Genomic DNA, 15,414 nt, shown 5'->3' on the forward strand with positions numbered 1-15,414 from the left:
ATAATGAAATCATCATATAAAATAAATATTGCAAAGTCATAATGAAAATGATTATAATTTAAAAGTACTAAATCATGCTAAAATAAGTTTAATAAGTATTAGTTACATTACTAAATATTTAAGGAAAATTAAAATTAGATTATGTATTTAATTGTCTAAACCAATGTATTTTAATTGTCTAAACCAATGTTGAATTGATTTTCTTTTTGCATTAGTATTAATTTGATTTTGATTTAAGTTTTATTATAATTATCAACATCTATGAACTATAATTTTTATTGGACCATTCCGAATTGTAAGTTTTAAACTTGAAATAATATATTAAAAGATAAAAACTATGAAATGGTATAAGAAATATTTTAAAATTATATCAAAGTAAATATTTTTATATATAAAATAAAATTTTAAAATTACATATATAAAGTCGGGTTGGTTGGGTCTCGGGTTGGGTTTTTTTAGTTAAAACCAAACCAACCCAAATATAATCGAGTTTTTTTTTCCAATACCAAACCAAATCAAACCAAACCACTAGTTGGGTTTTTTTTCGGTTTGACTCAGTTTGCGGTTTGGTTCAGTTTTCGATTCGGTTTGTACACCCCTATTTGTAACTATGGTGAATTAATAATGTTTTGTGTAAATATTAGATGTACATATTGGATATCCATGTGGTACTCCTTTGTTCTTCATATAGACAATTATCACTTCTTGAGCTAACTAGCTTTTGGAGTTAAGTTATGACCATTCCATGTCCATTTTCTTATCATGGTTGTATTAATTCTTGTCTGGCCCATATTATGTTGTTCACACTTCAATTACGATAGGCCCTACATGAGCCTAAGTATCTTGGATATCCCACGAGTTTCTTACGTAATTGTACATCCAATAAAAAATCAATAAAAAGGTTATATGTAATATTTCGACATCGTATAACAATATAGTATATAGTGTGTATATAATGAATAACGTAGCAAAAATTTATGTACATTCATATACATTTTTATACAATATTTATATATTACAGGTTAATTTATTTTTCAGTCTTGACCAACTCAAATCTCCTCTAAACAGTCCCAAATTTTAGATAGAATTCCTTTCAATATTTTGAAGCTTTTGGTATACTATTCACTTGAAACAATTTACGTTTGCGGCACGTCAAATTTTAAAATCAAGTTATGAAGAAGATTTAATTGGTTGAAAGTAGGGGTGTATCATGGGTCGATTGAGATAAATTATTGGTCAAAATCAAAATCGTATCAATTTTTAAATTATTAAAATCAAACCAAACTAAATAGAATATATATTTATCAGTTTGGTTGTTACCAGTTTGGGTCGGTTTGAATCGATTATTAATCATACACAAAAATTTAAAAAACAATTCATTCAAATGAGATGGGGAAAAAAGACAACAATTCATTCAAAAAAGAAATGAATTGTATTTGTGCCATTTTGGATTTTATATTTCTTATATTAGAACTCCAATTATGTTTAACTTAATTTAACTTATATAGTCATCTAATTCAATGCACTAATCAACATAAATTTACTGAAAAAATGCATAAGATACTAATATTATTGCACAAATAAAAGACACATTAAACTTTATTCTTTTTGAACAAAAAATATAATTATAAAATAATATATTATGTACATATAATTATAAATATGTATATAATTTGTCGGTCAAGTTTGGTTATTTCTTCAATATTTTTGAACAAAATCAAAATCAAATTAAATATTATTGATTTTAAAAAATATAAAATCAAACCAAACTAAATAAGTTTATTTTTTTTTAACTTGGATCAATTTTTACCCAAATCGTAAACACCCTTGACTGAAAGCAATGAAACATAAGAAAGAAGAAGGAGGAAGACTATAATGGGCGAAGAAAAAGAATAAGGAAGAGAATTATGTAGAAGCCAAATGAGAAGCAGTGAATTTTTATGATAAATGAAAATTTGATTATTTGGGTAAGAAGTTTTGATTCAACAATCATTTGATTTTTATGAATTGTCATGTACCTACTTGAAAAAGGAAACTCAAGTACAAAAAAAGATTTAACTTGAGGGGTTTCTAGTAAATGTATCAATGGTCAAACAAAAAATTCAACTAATTAAATAGTTATATGTATATGTAATGTAACGAATTGTATAAATAGTGCATATATAATCTATAACACATGTATATACATTCATATTCACACACTATTTATATATTATAGGAGTTATCTTTCTTAACGATTTTTTTTTTTCAATTCTAACAGTTTATATCTCCGCTAAATACTGTCAATTTAAGACATGATTTTTTTTTTATGTTTGAATCTTTTGATATATTATTCACTCGAAATGATTCACGTGACATGTCAAATATTAAAATTAAAGTTTTAAAGTTCTTCAATGACAAATTTCAATAAACATTAACTCAAGTCTTACTCTAAGAAATTCAAATTTTGAATATGAGTTCTCCTCAAATTTATGATGAAATTATCACAACTTCACTTTAACATCATAAAACAATGAAGAAAGTCTGAAAATAAAGAAGAAAGAAATATAATGGAGAAAATTAGAAAACAGATGAGAATGAAGTAGAAAATAAGGAGCAAAATAAGATAACATTACTATATCTAGTAATAAAGTAATAATCGGGATTTTTTTATTTTTATAATAATGACCGAAGGGTCATTTTATTTAATTTGCTCCTAACTTTAAAGGATTTTACAAAAAAAAAAATGAGTCTGTGTATTTTAATCGCACCCATAATCTAAGTAGGAACATTTTTTATCAGTTTTGTTTCTCAAAGTTTTTCTCATTTTAAATCAAAAAATGCATATCAACAGTTTTGTTTCTCAAAGTTTTTCTCATTTTAAATAAAAAAATGCATATAAAAAAATTCTCAAAGTTTTTTTCATTTTGAATCAATTTTTGCATATAAAAAAATATGCAAAGTAAAGTTAGTAAGATTCGAACTCTCAAGGTCCATCCAACAATTAAGGTGTCGAACCACTTGGACTATGCTACTATTTATGTTGAGCAGTGTTTCTACTATATTTAACCAAATATTCTGATTTTGTTTTTCAATTAGGTAATCATATTTAATTAAAAAAATTCGACCAAGTAGTGTCCCGTGACATGCCTTGATACAAGGTAATTCCGTACCTGACAACATGGACACTTTTTATTTAAAAGTTGATCAAAGCGACTATATAACTGACAATCAAGGGAATCTCAATAAAATTAATGGCCTAAAGTCAAATTATAATAAGAGGCCTAAAAGATATAAACACATGCACAAAAATATTACTCCCTCGGTCCCATTTTATATGAGGTACTTTGACTCGGCATGGAGTTTAAGAAAGAAAGGAAAACTTTTAAAACTTGTGGTCCAAAATGAATGATAGAAATTTGTGTGCCTGTAAATCATTTCATTAAGGGTAAAATAAATATTTTATAGTTAGATTGTTACTTAATATAGAAATGTGTCATTCTTTTTGGGACTGACTAAAAAGGAAAGTGAGTCATATAAATTGGGACAGAGGGAGTATTAATTTTGAATTTCCTTTTTTGGTTATTGTATACTGTTTGTTTTTATGACATATTCTTAAAAGACATTAAACATATAACACTACAAAAAAACCCTGAATTGCCAACGGATTTTACTAACAATTCAAATTAGTTAGTATATTAGCAACAAATTACTAACAAATTTGTAACCAAACTATTTTTCAGAATTTAGCAACGAATTTCTAACAAATTGCCAATCAAAATGTTGCTAACAAAATAATTTAGTTGGTAAATTTAGCGGAAAAAATTGGCGCCTAATTTAGCAACTTTCTACCAACGGATTACCAATCAAAATGTTACTAACTAAATATTTTAGTTGGTAAATTTGACGAAAAAAATGGCGCCTAATTTAGCAACTTTCTATCAACGGATAACCAACTGAAATATTACTAACTAAATATTTTAGTTGGTAAATTTGACGGAAAATATGGCACCTAATTTAGCAACTTTCTACCAACGGATTACCAACTTAAATATTACTAACACATGCCTCTTGTTGGTAATAATACCAACGAAATATACAACAATTGGTAAATATGACCAAAAAACTAAAGTATCTTTTATTAACCAATTACCACCAATAATTTACCAACGATAGGATTTGTTGTTAATTTTACCAACCAATTAAAAATGTGTTGGTAAATTACTAACGAGTTGTTATTTGTTGGTAAACTTGCCAACAAATACTCCATCAGTTGGAATTTTTTACCAACAGATAAAAATTATAGTTTGTAAAATACTAACATATAAGAAAGAATCGGTAATATACCAACCAGTTTCTAATCCATTGATAAAATTTGCCAACATGTTCATCCCGAGTTGGTAATATTACATGTGAATGATGAATTGTGATAATCACTATCAACTAGGATCAAATATATGTTGGTTAATTGCTATATTATAGATGTTGTCCGTCGCTTTTAGTTTATTTTATTTAATTAATTATTTTTTTATCATAGCGACGGACTGCATGTTTAGGTCGGTTGCTTCTTGGTCAAAGTATATGGTCAATTATTTTTAAAAAGCGACGGACAATGTCTCTTAGTCAGGCCCCCATTTACAGGGGTTTGATTGGGCGTCCTACTGGCGCGATGCGCCAGGCTCCCCATTTACTGGGGGTCTGATTGGGCGTCTTATTGGCGCATCGTGCCAACCTCGTGGCGCCTTGGGGTCACAATGCTCCACCCCAAACCCAGAACTTTGATGAGTTTTTCTTGTTCAATTGATGGCCTAACCCACTTGAAATTGAATGATTCATTTCCAAACTCATTTAGATCCATAAACCCAACGAAATTCATTGAAAACTCTCTCAATTTACACCAAGAACAACTATCACAATCAAAAAATGGATGTGATGGCACTTGTCTTATCCCACCAAGACAAGTTAGCCTAAAACCCAATCATTTCGATAAAGTGCGGAAATAAACCAAAAGTCCAATAATAATTACTAATACGAATAACAAGTCAACTTAATTCAATTCTTAAAACCTGATTGTCACGTGCACAAGCCTCTAATGTAAGTACAAGAATTGAAATAAAATACGCAAGTCTCAAATGACGTTGTCTTTAATGTAAAAACAAAATCGTAAACAGGAGTAAGAAGGTCCGCTGAGATGACAAACAACTACCTCACAAATCTCCACAGAAAGCCTCGGAAACTAAGGGAATAAAAGGTATCATGAAGATCCGGGCTCGCAACCTATAAAAATGTAGAAGCAAGGGGTGAGTACCAAACCACACCGTACTCAACAAGTACACTACTAAACACAAGCTAAGGGGATAGAATACGGATACTCCTTACACCTATCCGAACCTCCACAACTACAACCTACATAAAACCAGCCTAACCTAACAGTTCACAGTTTACAAAGCACACAACTCAATAACAACACTCTAACAAATTACATATCCTCTACAACAAACTCCATATTCATCAATCACAACTTTCACAGAAAGGCACTCACAAGATCAACAACACACAAGATCAAGTTCATCAATGATAAAAATGTGCAGCGCAACGAAATGCAATGTCAAGTATAATGATGTATGTCTGACCTAACGATACGCACTCGTTGTCTCTCAGTTCGGGACTCATGAGGGACATATCTGTCCATGCATTTGTCGTGGCATGTGGCACGTCCCTCGATAATAGTATCCATCGTGGCGCGCGATACATCCCTTGATATATAGTATCCGTTGTGGCGCGCGATACGTCCCTCGAAATGGTACATCCTCTTATCACATAAACACTTTTCACAATCATGTTTCAGAACCAATGCAAATGACATGTTCAAATAATGAGGAGATGATCATTTTCATAACAAGGCACAATTCACAACAATGCAACCGTGATGCAACATCAACAATTAAGCAATAAGCCTTGAAATTATTCTCAAATATCACACACCAACAATTAATCACATTACCTTTTTATTACCCTTTTTCCATCATTAGAATTATTCAACATGGACAAGTCAACCCATCACCAATTTCCATTACTCCCAACACACATATTACAAGGAAATACACGAATTCCATACACTTAGCATGGGTTTAGAAATCTACTTGCCTCGATCAATCAAGAATTCACTCCGAGACTTGAGTCTTCCCCTTCCGTTGAACTTCCAAATCAATGCAATCTATTCAAGTACATGATCACAATAAGATTTCAAAACTAACAACACCCAATTTTCTAATCAAGTTTCTAAGCTTCAAGCCTAGGGCTAAGTCCCAATTTTTTTTCCAATATCCTAAAACTAATGGTATTTATATAAGATTATACCCCTAATATTTAATTACCTATTTTTATATAGAAAAACTTGAATTATAACATGGTAATTATAAAAAAATATGGAATCAAAACCACTTACGGAACGATACTTAAACTTGAACTAATAGCAGAGCGTTGTTTTGTGCATTTACTCTATAATATACTATCCTCCAATGATTGGTCATAATTACTCTATAATTTATCCACCAAAATTTGCCAACAAGTGACCCATAAATGATACTTGCCCATCAGTTTGAATAAAATAATATTGATAGCGATTGAAGATCCAATTCCTTAACTACCAATATATTATAATAATAATTTAAAAGGAAAACACATAGCAAATTCGTATTACCTGAAAGTAATCTTTCGATTTCTACGTTGACTCCCTTTCCACAAGTGATTTCCGTTCTCTTCTTCTTTTCTTAAGTTATGATCCAAAAATTCTCAACCCTAATAATTTGTTCCCATATATTGTCAAGTTGTATTAAATTAAAAATCTGACCCATTAAACATTAACTAAAATTAGCTCTTTAATAATTAACGATCAATTAATTCACTCTAGTTAAATGAATATACAAAATTTCCAAAAATGACATTTCGGGTCATTACATTATCCACCACTAAAAATCATGTTTGTCCTCAAACATGAGGTGAAAAAAGTACCTAGAGCTTCAAAAAGCTTAGGATATCTGGCACGCATGTCAGACTCTGTCTCCCAAGTTGCCTCTCCCACTGATTGGTGCTTCCACTGCACCTTCACTGAAGCAATCTCCTTGGTCATAAGCTTTCGAACCTGCCTATCCAATATAGCTATAGGCTCTTCCTCAAACATCAAGTCCGGACCCAGCTCCATAGAATCAGGTGAAAGCACATGAGATTCATCCGGAATATACTTCCGAAGCATAGAGACATGGAAAACAGGATGAACTGCAGATAAACTAGGTGGTAAGGCTAACTTATCGGCCACCTCTCCCACTCGGCTCAAAATCTTAAAAGGTCCAATGAATCTAGGGCTAAGCTTGCCCTTCTTTCCGTACCGCATCACACCCTTCATGGGTGACACTCTAAGCCAAACTTGATCGCCCTCCATAAACTTTAAGGCTCTTACTCTCCGATCTGCATAACTTTTCTGTCGACTCTGGGTTGTCAACATTCTATACTGAATCATACAGACTTGCTCCATAGCATCTCTAAGAAAGTCTGTATCCAAAGAGTGCATCTCCGCTGAATCAAACCAATCGATCGGAGATCTACACCTTCTGCCATACAATGCCTCAAATGGGGCTATCTAAATACTAGAGTGATAACTGTTATTGTAGGCAAACTCTGCTAAGGGCAAATGTCGATCCCATCTAGCACCAAAATCGATCACACAAGCTCGAAGCTGTCTTCCAACACTTGAATCGTCTGATCAGACTGACCATCTGTCCCTCAGCCGTACTCATATCCAATTAAATACCCAAACCATGTTGTAATGATTTCCAGAAATAGGAAGTAAATAATGAACCGCGATCTGATATAATAGAAATTGGAACCCCATGTAGTCACAAAATCTTATTGATATATAGCTCGGTGAACTTCTCTGTCGTATACTTCACCCGAACCGGAATGAAGTGGGCAGACTTGGTCAACCTGTCAACAACAACCCAAATGGAGTCATAACCACCCACTGTGGTAGGCAAACCCACAACAAAGTCCATAGTGATCCGCTCCCATTTCCAAGTAGGAATATGCATCCTCTGAGATATACCACCGAGACACTGGTGCTCACACTTGACCTGTTGGCAAGTCAAACACCTAAAAACAAAGTCTGAAATATCTTTCTTCATTCCACACCACCAGTAATGCTGACTCATATCATGATACATCTTTGCCGCTCTCGAATGGATGGAATATCGAGAACAGTAGGCCTCCTCAAGAATCAGTCTAGTTAACTCGCCCATCTTGGGCATACAAATACTGCCTCCGATCTGCAATACACCATCAGAATCAATGATACCCTCATTGGCTTCCCCTTTCAATACTTTGTCTCGAATAAGACATAACTTCTCATTATCAAACTGGTGCTCACATATCTGCTCGACTAAAGAAGGTCGAGCTTCAATACTAACATCTGAACATCTCTAGCCAACAGTCTCTCCTCAATACTAAGCGCGGCAAGACTCCCCATGCTAGGAGTCTTCCTACTCAAAGCATCGACCACAATATTGGCCTTCCCCGGATGATATAGAATTGTCACATCATAGTCCTTCAGCAACTCAAGCCACCTCCGTTGCCTCAAGTTCAGATCCCTCTGACTGAAAATGTACTGAAGACTCCGATGATCAGTGAAGATCTCACAATGAACCCCATACAAATAGTGACGCCATAACTTAAGTACAAAGACCACGACTGCCAACTCCAAATCATGAGTAGGGTAGTTCTTCTCATGGGTTTTTAATTGTCTAGAAGCATACACAATCACTTTCCCCTTTTTCATCAATACACCACCCAAACCGACTCCTGAAGCATCACAATACACAGTAAAGTCCACACCCTCCTTTGGTAAAGTCAATACAGGGGCCGAAGTCAACAAGGTCTTGAGCTTTTGAAAGCTCCCCTCACACTCATCAAACCATTAAAAACCCACACCCTGTCGAGTCAATTTGGTCAACGGTGCTGCAATAGTAGAGAAACTCTAAAAAAATCATCGGTAATAGCCTGCCAATCCCAGAAAACTCCGAATCTCGGTAGGAGAAGTAGGTCGCGTCCAACCTCTAATTGCCTCAATCTTGGCCGGATCTACTCTAATACCCTCCTTGGACACCACGTTTCCCATGAATGCCATAGAATTAAGCCAGAACTAAGACTTTGAGAACTTGACATACAACTTCTCTTCTCTTAACCTCTGAAGTACAATCCTCAAGTGTCGGACATGGTTCTCCTCAGTCCTGGATTAAACCAAAATATCATCGATGAAGACAATCACAAAAGAATTAAGGTATGGTCGAAATACCTCGTTCATCGACTCCATGAATGTTGCAGGGGTATTAGTCAACCCAAAGGACATCACTAGGAACTTATAATGCCCATACCGAGTCCGAAAAGCTATCTTAGGGATATCTGACGCCCTAATCTTCAACTGATGATACTCGGACCTCAAATCAATCTTAGAGATCAATGATGCTCCTTGTAGCTGATCAAATAAGTCATGAATACGCAAAAAAGGATACTTATTCTTCATTGTTACCTAGTTCAACTGTCTGTAATCAATACACATCCTCATAGTCCTATGATTCTTCTTAAAAAACAACACAGGGGCACCCCAAGGTGACACACTAGGACGAATAAACCCCTTACTCAATAAATCATACAACTGATCCTTCAACTTTTTCAACTCTGCTAGAGCCATACGGTAGAGAGGAATAGAAATTGGCTTAGTGCCCGGCTCCAAATCAATAGCAAAAGCAATATCCCTATCGGGAGGAACACCTGGAAGATCAGAACGAAATACATCGAGAAACTCCTGAACCATGGGAACAATATCCATGGGAGATGGTTCAACACTAGTGTCCTGAATAAAAGCTAAGTAAGATAAACACCCTTTCTCCACTAATCTCTAAGCACAGATAAAAGAGATGACCTTGCTAGGATAAGAACCACTAGTACCCTTCCACTCAACCCTCGGAACACTAGGCATTGCTAAAGTCACAGTCTTAGCATTATAATCAAGAATAACATGATAAGGAGAGAGCCAATTCATACCCAAAATAACATCAAAGTCTACCATCCCCACAATGATTAAGTCTACCCAAGTGTCATACCCCGCCAAAGAAAAAAGACATGATCAATACACTCGATCCACCATTAAGGGCTCACTCACGGGTGTGGAAACACGAATAGGTACGGTCATGCTATCAAATATCATATCAAATTCAGCAGCAAAATAGGTAGACACATAAGAGAATGTAGAACCTGGATCAAACAATACAGACACAGATCGATGGCATACTGGATAATACCTGTAATAACAACATCAGAAGTCTCCGCTTTGGGTTTCCTCGGGAAAGCATAACAGTGGCCCATACTGCCACTTCTAGCCTGGGTGGTAACTCTACCCCCATTTTGCTGAGCTGCAGTACCACTACTAGAAAATCTACTGCCTCTACCTGACTGAACTCTGCCTCGACTTTTACCTTATGGTACCAGTGGTCTAACCTGAAATGAAGAATTAGGTTTGGGTCCTCCACGACCCCTCTGAGAAGTACACTGTCGCATCAGGTGAGCAGGATCTCCACAAGTAAAGAAAAATCTTTGACTCAGGAACTGCTATGCAGATCCTGAAAACCCACTATAATTACCTCTCCCTGTAGGTCACTGATGTGAACTGTGCGAGCCCTGACCCATGCTATAAGAACTCCGAGGCATGTAACCATCATCGGATGTCAGCATCGATGCATGAATGGGTCCCGTATGATGAAAGAAACCACCTCCTTTGTGTGATGCCCTGCCTCCAGTGGAGGCACCATGAAACTGACCTAATGTACGAGCCTTCTTAGGGTCCCCGAACTCCTCTGTCTCCATCAATTCCGCCTCTTTAACGCCTCTCATAATGGATTGAAAGGATGCCCCCTCTCGAGATGCCCTAAACACAACCGATCTAATAGAGAAAGTCAGGCCCCTCACGAATCTACGGATCCTCTCAGTCTCGTCTGGAATAATGGCCAAAGCATGCCTAGACAACTGACGAAAACGGGCCTCATACTTTGTAACGAATAAGTCATCCTGTCTCAGATTATCAAACCTCAAACGACTCTTCTCTCTCACGTTCCAAGGATAAAATGATCATGGAAGGCACTGGAAAATATCTCCCAAGTCACTGGGGGAGACCCAACTGGCAAAGACCCTGAATAAGTTCTCCAACACTCTCTCGCTGGCCCACGAAGTTAGAGTGTAGCATACCGAACCCCATGTGACTCAACTGATCCAACCACCTCTAGCAACTCTCGGCCTGTAGTCAGAAACTCATGAACGTCCTCACTCTTCCCACCCTGAAACTGAGGTAGGTCCATTTTTTGAATTCTCCTATACTTACGCTACTCATTCTCTGTTAGAAAAACCAATGGTGAACCTTGATCCCCAACTGCTGGTGCAAGATCATTTTCAACCACGAGATTCACTGGTAGCTACCCCACCGCATCCTGAATAACTGGAGCTTGCTGCTGCTCTTGGGTCTGAGCCCTCTCTCTAGTCTGAGAGTCCTATGGTGTGGCGGTCGCACCGCCGCCCCGAGTAAAGCTCTCAAGCACACTTAACACCCTCAATAATATATCCTGAAGAAAATGTGTTGTTGCAGGCTCCTGAGGAATCTGGTTCTCTCTGTCATCAATTTGAGGCTCTGGAGAGACCTCTCTAGCACGACCCATTATTGGTGCTGCTCCACGGCCACGATCTCTGGATTGTGTCGTTCTACAAGCACAACCTCTAGCTCGGGCTCTACCCCTACCCTTAGCTGGTGCCTCAACAACTGCCTCAGGAAGTTCCTCCTCTCTACCACCAGAAACAATAGCTCTAGTCCTCGTCATCTGTCAAAAAAAATATATGATAGCTCAGTACTGAAGAAGGTAACAATGCACAATGAGAAAAAATGAACCAAAAGGACATTTCCTAACAGGTCTCATAACCTCTCAGAGATGAGTACAGACGTCTCCGTACCGATCCTTGAGACTCTATGTAAACTCGGCTTATAAACACGTGAGACCTATGAACCTGGCCTCTAATACCATTTTGTTACAATCCAAAAATAGATGTGATGACACTAGTTTTATCCCACCAAGACAAGTTAGCCTAAAATTCAATCATTTCGATAAAGTGCGAAAATAAACCAAAAGTCCAATAATAATTACTAACACAAATAACAAGTCAACTTAATTCGATCCCCAAAACCTGGTTGTCACATGCACAAGCCTCTAATGTAAATGCTAGAATTGAAATAAAATACGCAAGTCTCAAATAACGTTGTCTTTTAAGTAAAAACAAAATCGTAAACAAGAGTAAGAAGGTCCGCTGAGATGACAAACAATTACATCACAAATCTCCACAGAAAGCCTCAGAAACGAAGGGAATAGAAGGTATTACGAAGACCGGGATCATAACATACAAAAATGTAGAAGCAAAGTGTGAGTACCAAACCACACGGTACTCAACAAGTAAACTTCTAAACACAAGCTAAGGGGACATAATACAGGTACTTCTTACACCCCATCCAAACCTCCACAACTACAACCTGCATAAAACCAGCTCAACCTAACAGTTCACAGTTTACAAAGCACACAACTCAACAATAACACTCTAACAAATTACATGTCCTCCGCAACAAACTCAATATTCATCAATCACAATTTTAACAGAAAAGCACTCTCAAGATCAACATCACATAAAATCAAGTTCATCAATGATAAAAATGTGTAGTGCAATGTCAAGTATAATGATGTATGTCTGACCTAACGATACACACCCGCTGTCTCTCAGTCCAGGACTGATGGGGTATATATCTGTCCATGCATTCGTCGCGACACGAGGCACGTCCATCGATAATAGTATCCATCGCGATGCGCGATACATCTCTCGATATATAGTATCCATCGCGGCGCGTAATATGTTCCTCAAAATGGTACATCCTCTTATCACATAACACTTATCACAACCATGTCTCAAAATTAATGCAAATGACATGTTCACACAAATAATGAGGAGATGACCATTTTCATAACAAGGCACAATTCACAACAATGCAACGGTGATACAACATCAACAATTAAGCAATTAGCCTTCAAATCATTCTCAAACATTACACACCAACAATTAATCACATTACCTTTTTATTACCCTTTTTTCATCATTAGAATTATTCCACATGGACAAGTTAACCCATCACCAATTCTCATTACTCTAAACACATATTACAAAGAAATACATGAATTCTACACACTTAACAAGGGTTTAGAAATTCACTTGCCTCAATCAATCAAGAATTCACTCCGAGACTTGAGTTTTCCCGTTCCGTTGAACTTCCAAATCAATGAAATCTATTCAAGTATCACAATAAGATTTCGAAACTAACAACACCCAACTTTATAATCAAGTTCCTAAACTTCAAGCTAAGGGCTAAGTCCCAATTTTTTCCAATATCCTAAAACTAATGGTATTTATATAAGATTATACCCCTAATGGTATTTATAATGACCTATTTCAATATAGAAAAACTTGAATTATAACATGGTAATTATAAAAAGATATGAAATCGAAACCACTTATGGAACGATATTTAAACTTGAACTAATAGCAGAACGTTGTTTTGTGCATTTACTCTATAATATACTATCCTCCAATGATTGGATTATCATCCCCAATCATTGGTCATAATTACTCTAATTTATCCATTAAAATTTGCAAACAAGTGACCCATAAATGATACTTGCCCATCAGTTTGAATAAAACAATATTGGCAGCGATTGAAGATCCAATTCCTTCACTACCAACATATTATAATAATAATTTAAAAGGAAAAACGCATAGCAAATTCGTATTACCTGAAAGTAATCTCTCGATTTCTACGTTGGCTCCCTTTCCACAAGTGATTTCTGTTCTCTTCTTCTTTTCTTAAGTTATGACCCAAAAATTCTCAACCCTAATAATTTATTCTCATATATGGTCAAGTGGAATTAAATAAATTTAAAACCTGATCCATTAAGCATTAACTAAAATTAGCTATTTAATAATTAACCATCAATTAATTCACTCTAGTTAAATGAATATTCAAAATTTGCAAAAATGACCTTCCGGGTCATTACAACAACACTCATTCGCAAAACCCTCACTTCAATTTTTTTTAGAATGAAATTATATATATTTGTAAACTAGGTAAAAAGTACTATAAGTTACAATAACTGAAAATTCAAAATATTTAAAAGATATATGAAAAATATATGGTTAAGATAGATTTGTTTAAATCTCGAAATCCGATCAATGAAAAAAGGGACTACACTAAAAATAACATAACTTTATATTATTTTCAAATTAAATAACAATTAATCTTATTAACATCCCTATCTAACAAAATACATTATAATTCTCCCACACAAGATATAAAACAACAAACTTAAATTAATTTTAAAAAATATCTGTTGAGACCCAATTTTGGCCCTCCACAATATAAATTAATCATCGAACTTCTTAAATTCCAAATGATTTGAAATAATTGACTTTACAAAATTCAAAATATTTTCCAAGTCATTTTTAGTAATTTTGTCATTTTTATAATTTTAAAATATAATTTATATATTCTATATAAATTTGTATATATTTATTACATTTTATGAATATTTGAAAATCGTCTCAAAAAGATTTTATTTTAAATATTTTATTAAATTAGTTTAGTTTAGTTTATAATTAAATTAAATTAATTATTTTATTTCGTTAAGAATTAAGAAGTTCATTAGTTTATTATATTTATTCGTCTTATTTAGATTTTAGTCGATTCACCATTTAATCCAATTTGATTATATCTCTAAATCAATTTTGACCTATCGTAATCTAAGTGGTTAAGTTCTAAAGGATTTGACTGGTTTTTTTTTGTATAAGTTATATAAATCTCATAGTGTAAGACTTCAATTACATTATATCCCTACTCTTTTCTATTTTACGAAAATTCCCTAAAATATTAGTCATTCGAATACATAATTGGCTGTCCGGATACATAATTCGTTGTCCGAATACATTAATTCTACCCTACAATAAGTGTCAATCTGTTGCGCTAAAACAAGAAATAAATATGAAAATCTAATTAAATCCCATAAATTACGCTTACGTTTCTTTTTACCATCAATGAGACAGATTTAATATATGTATTGATGTGCTCCATGTTTATTGTATCAGATACATAACTGCAAGATCTTCACATTTTGCCTCAAACTAAATAAACTTTTGATAATAATATTTTTGTATCACCATTTATGAATTTGATACATACTTGTGTGACACTTTAATGTATCATATATATAAGTTAATAAGTATCTGATGCATTGTCGTGTGCCAAGATCCCTA

At 34.6% G+C, this 15,414-nt stretch overlaps 1 pseudogene; it reads right to left on the bottom strand.

The window, feature by feature from the left end:
• Window positions 1-6,950: 6,950 nt before the first annotated feature.
• On the bottom strand, window positions 6,951-10,893 carry LOC125869586 (uncharacterized; annotated as a pseudogene).
• Window positions 10,894-15,414: the final 4,521 nt, after the last annotated feature.

The sequence above is a fragment of the Solanum stenotomum genome, chromosome 7 (assembly GCF_019186545.1).
Source record: "Solanum stenotomum isolate F172 chromosome 7, ASM1918654v1, whole genome shotgun sequence".
In the NCBI taxonomy this organism is placed as follows: domain Eukaryota; kingdom Viridiplantae; phylum Streptophyta; class Magnoliopsida; order Solanales; family Solanaceae; genus Solanum; species Solanum stenotomum.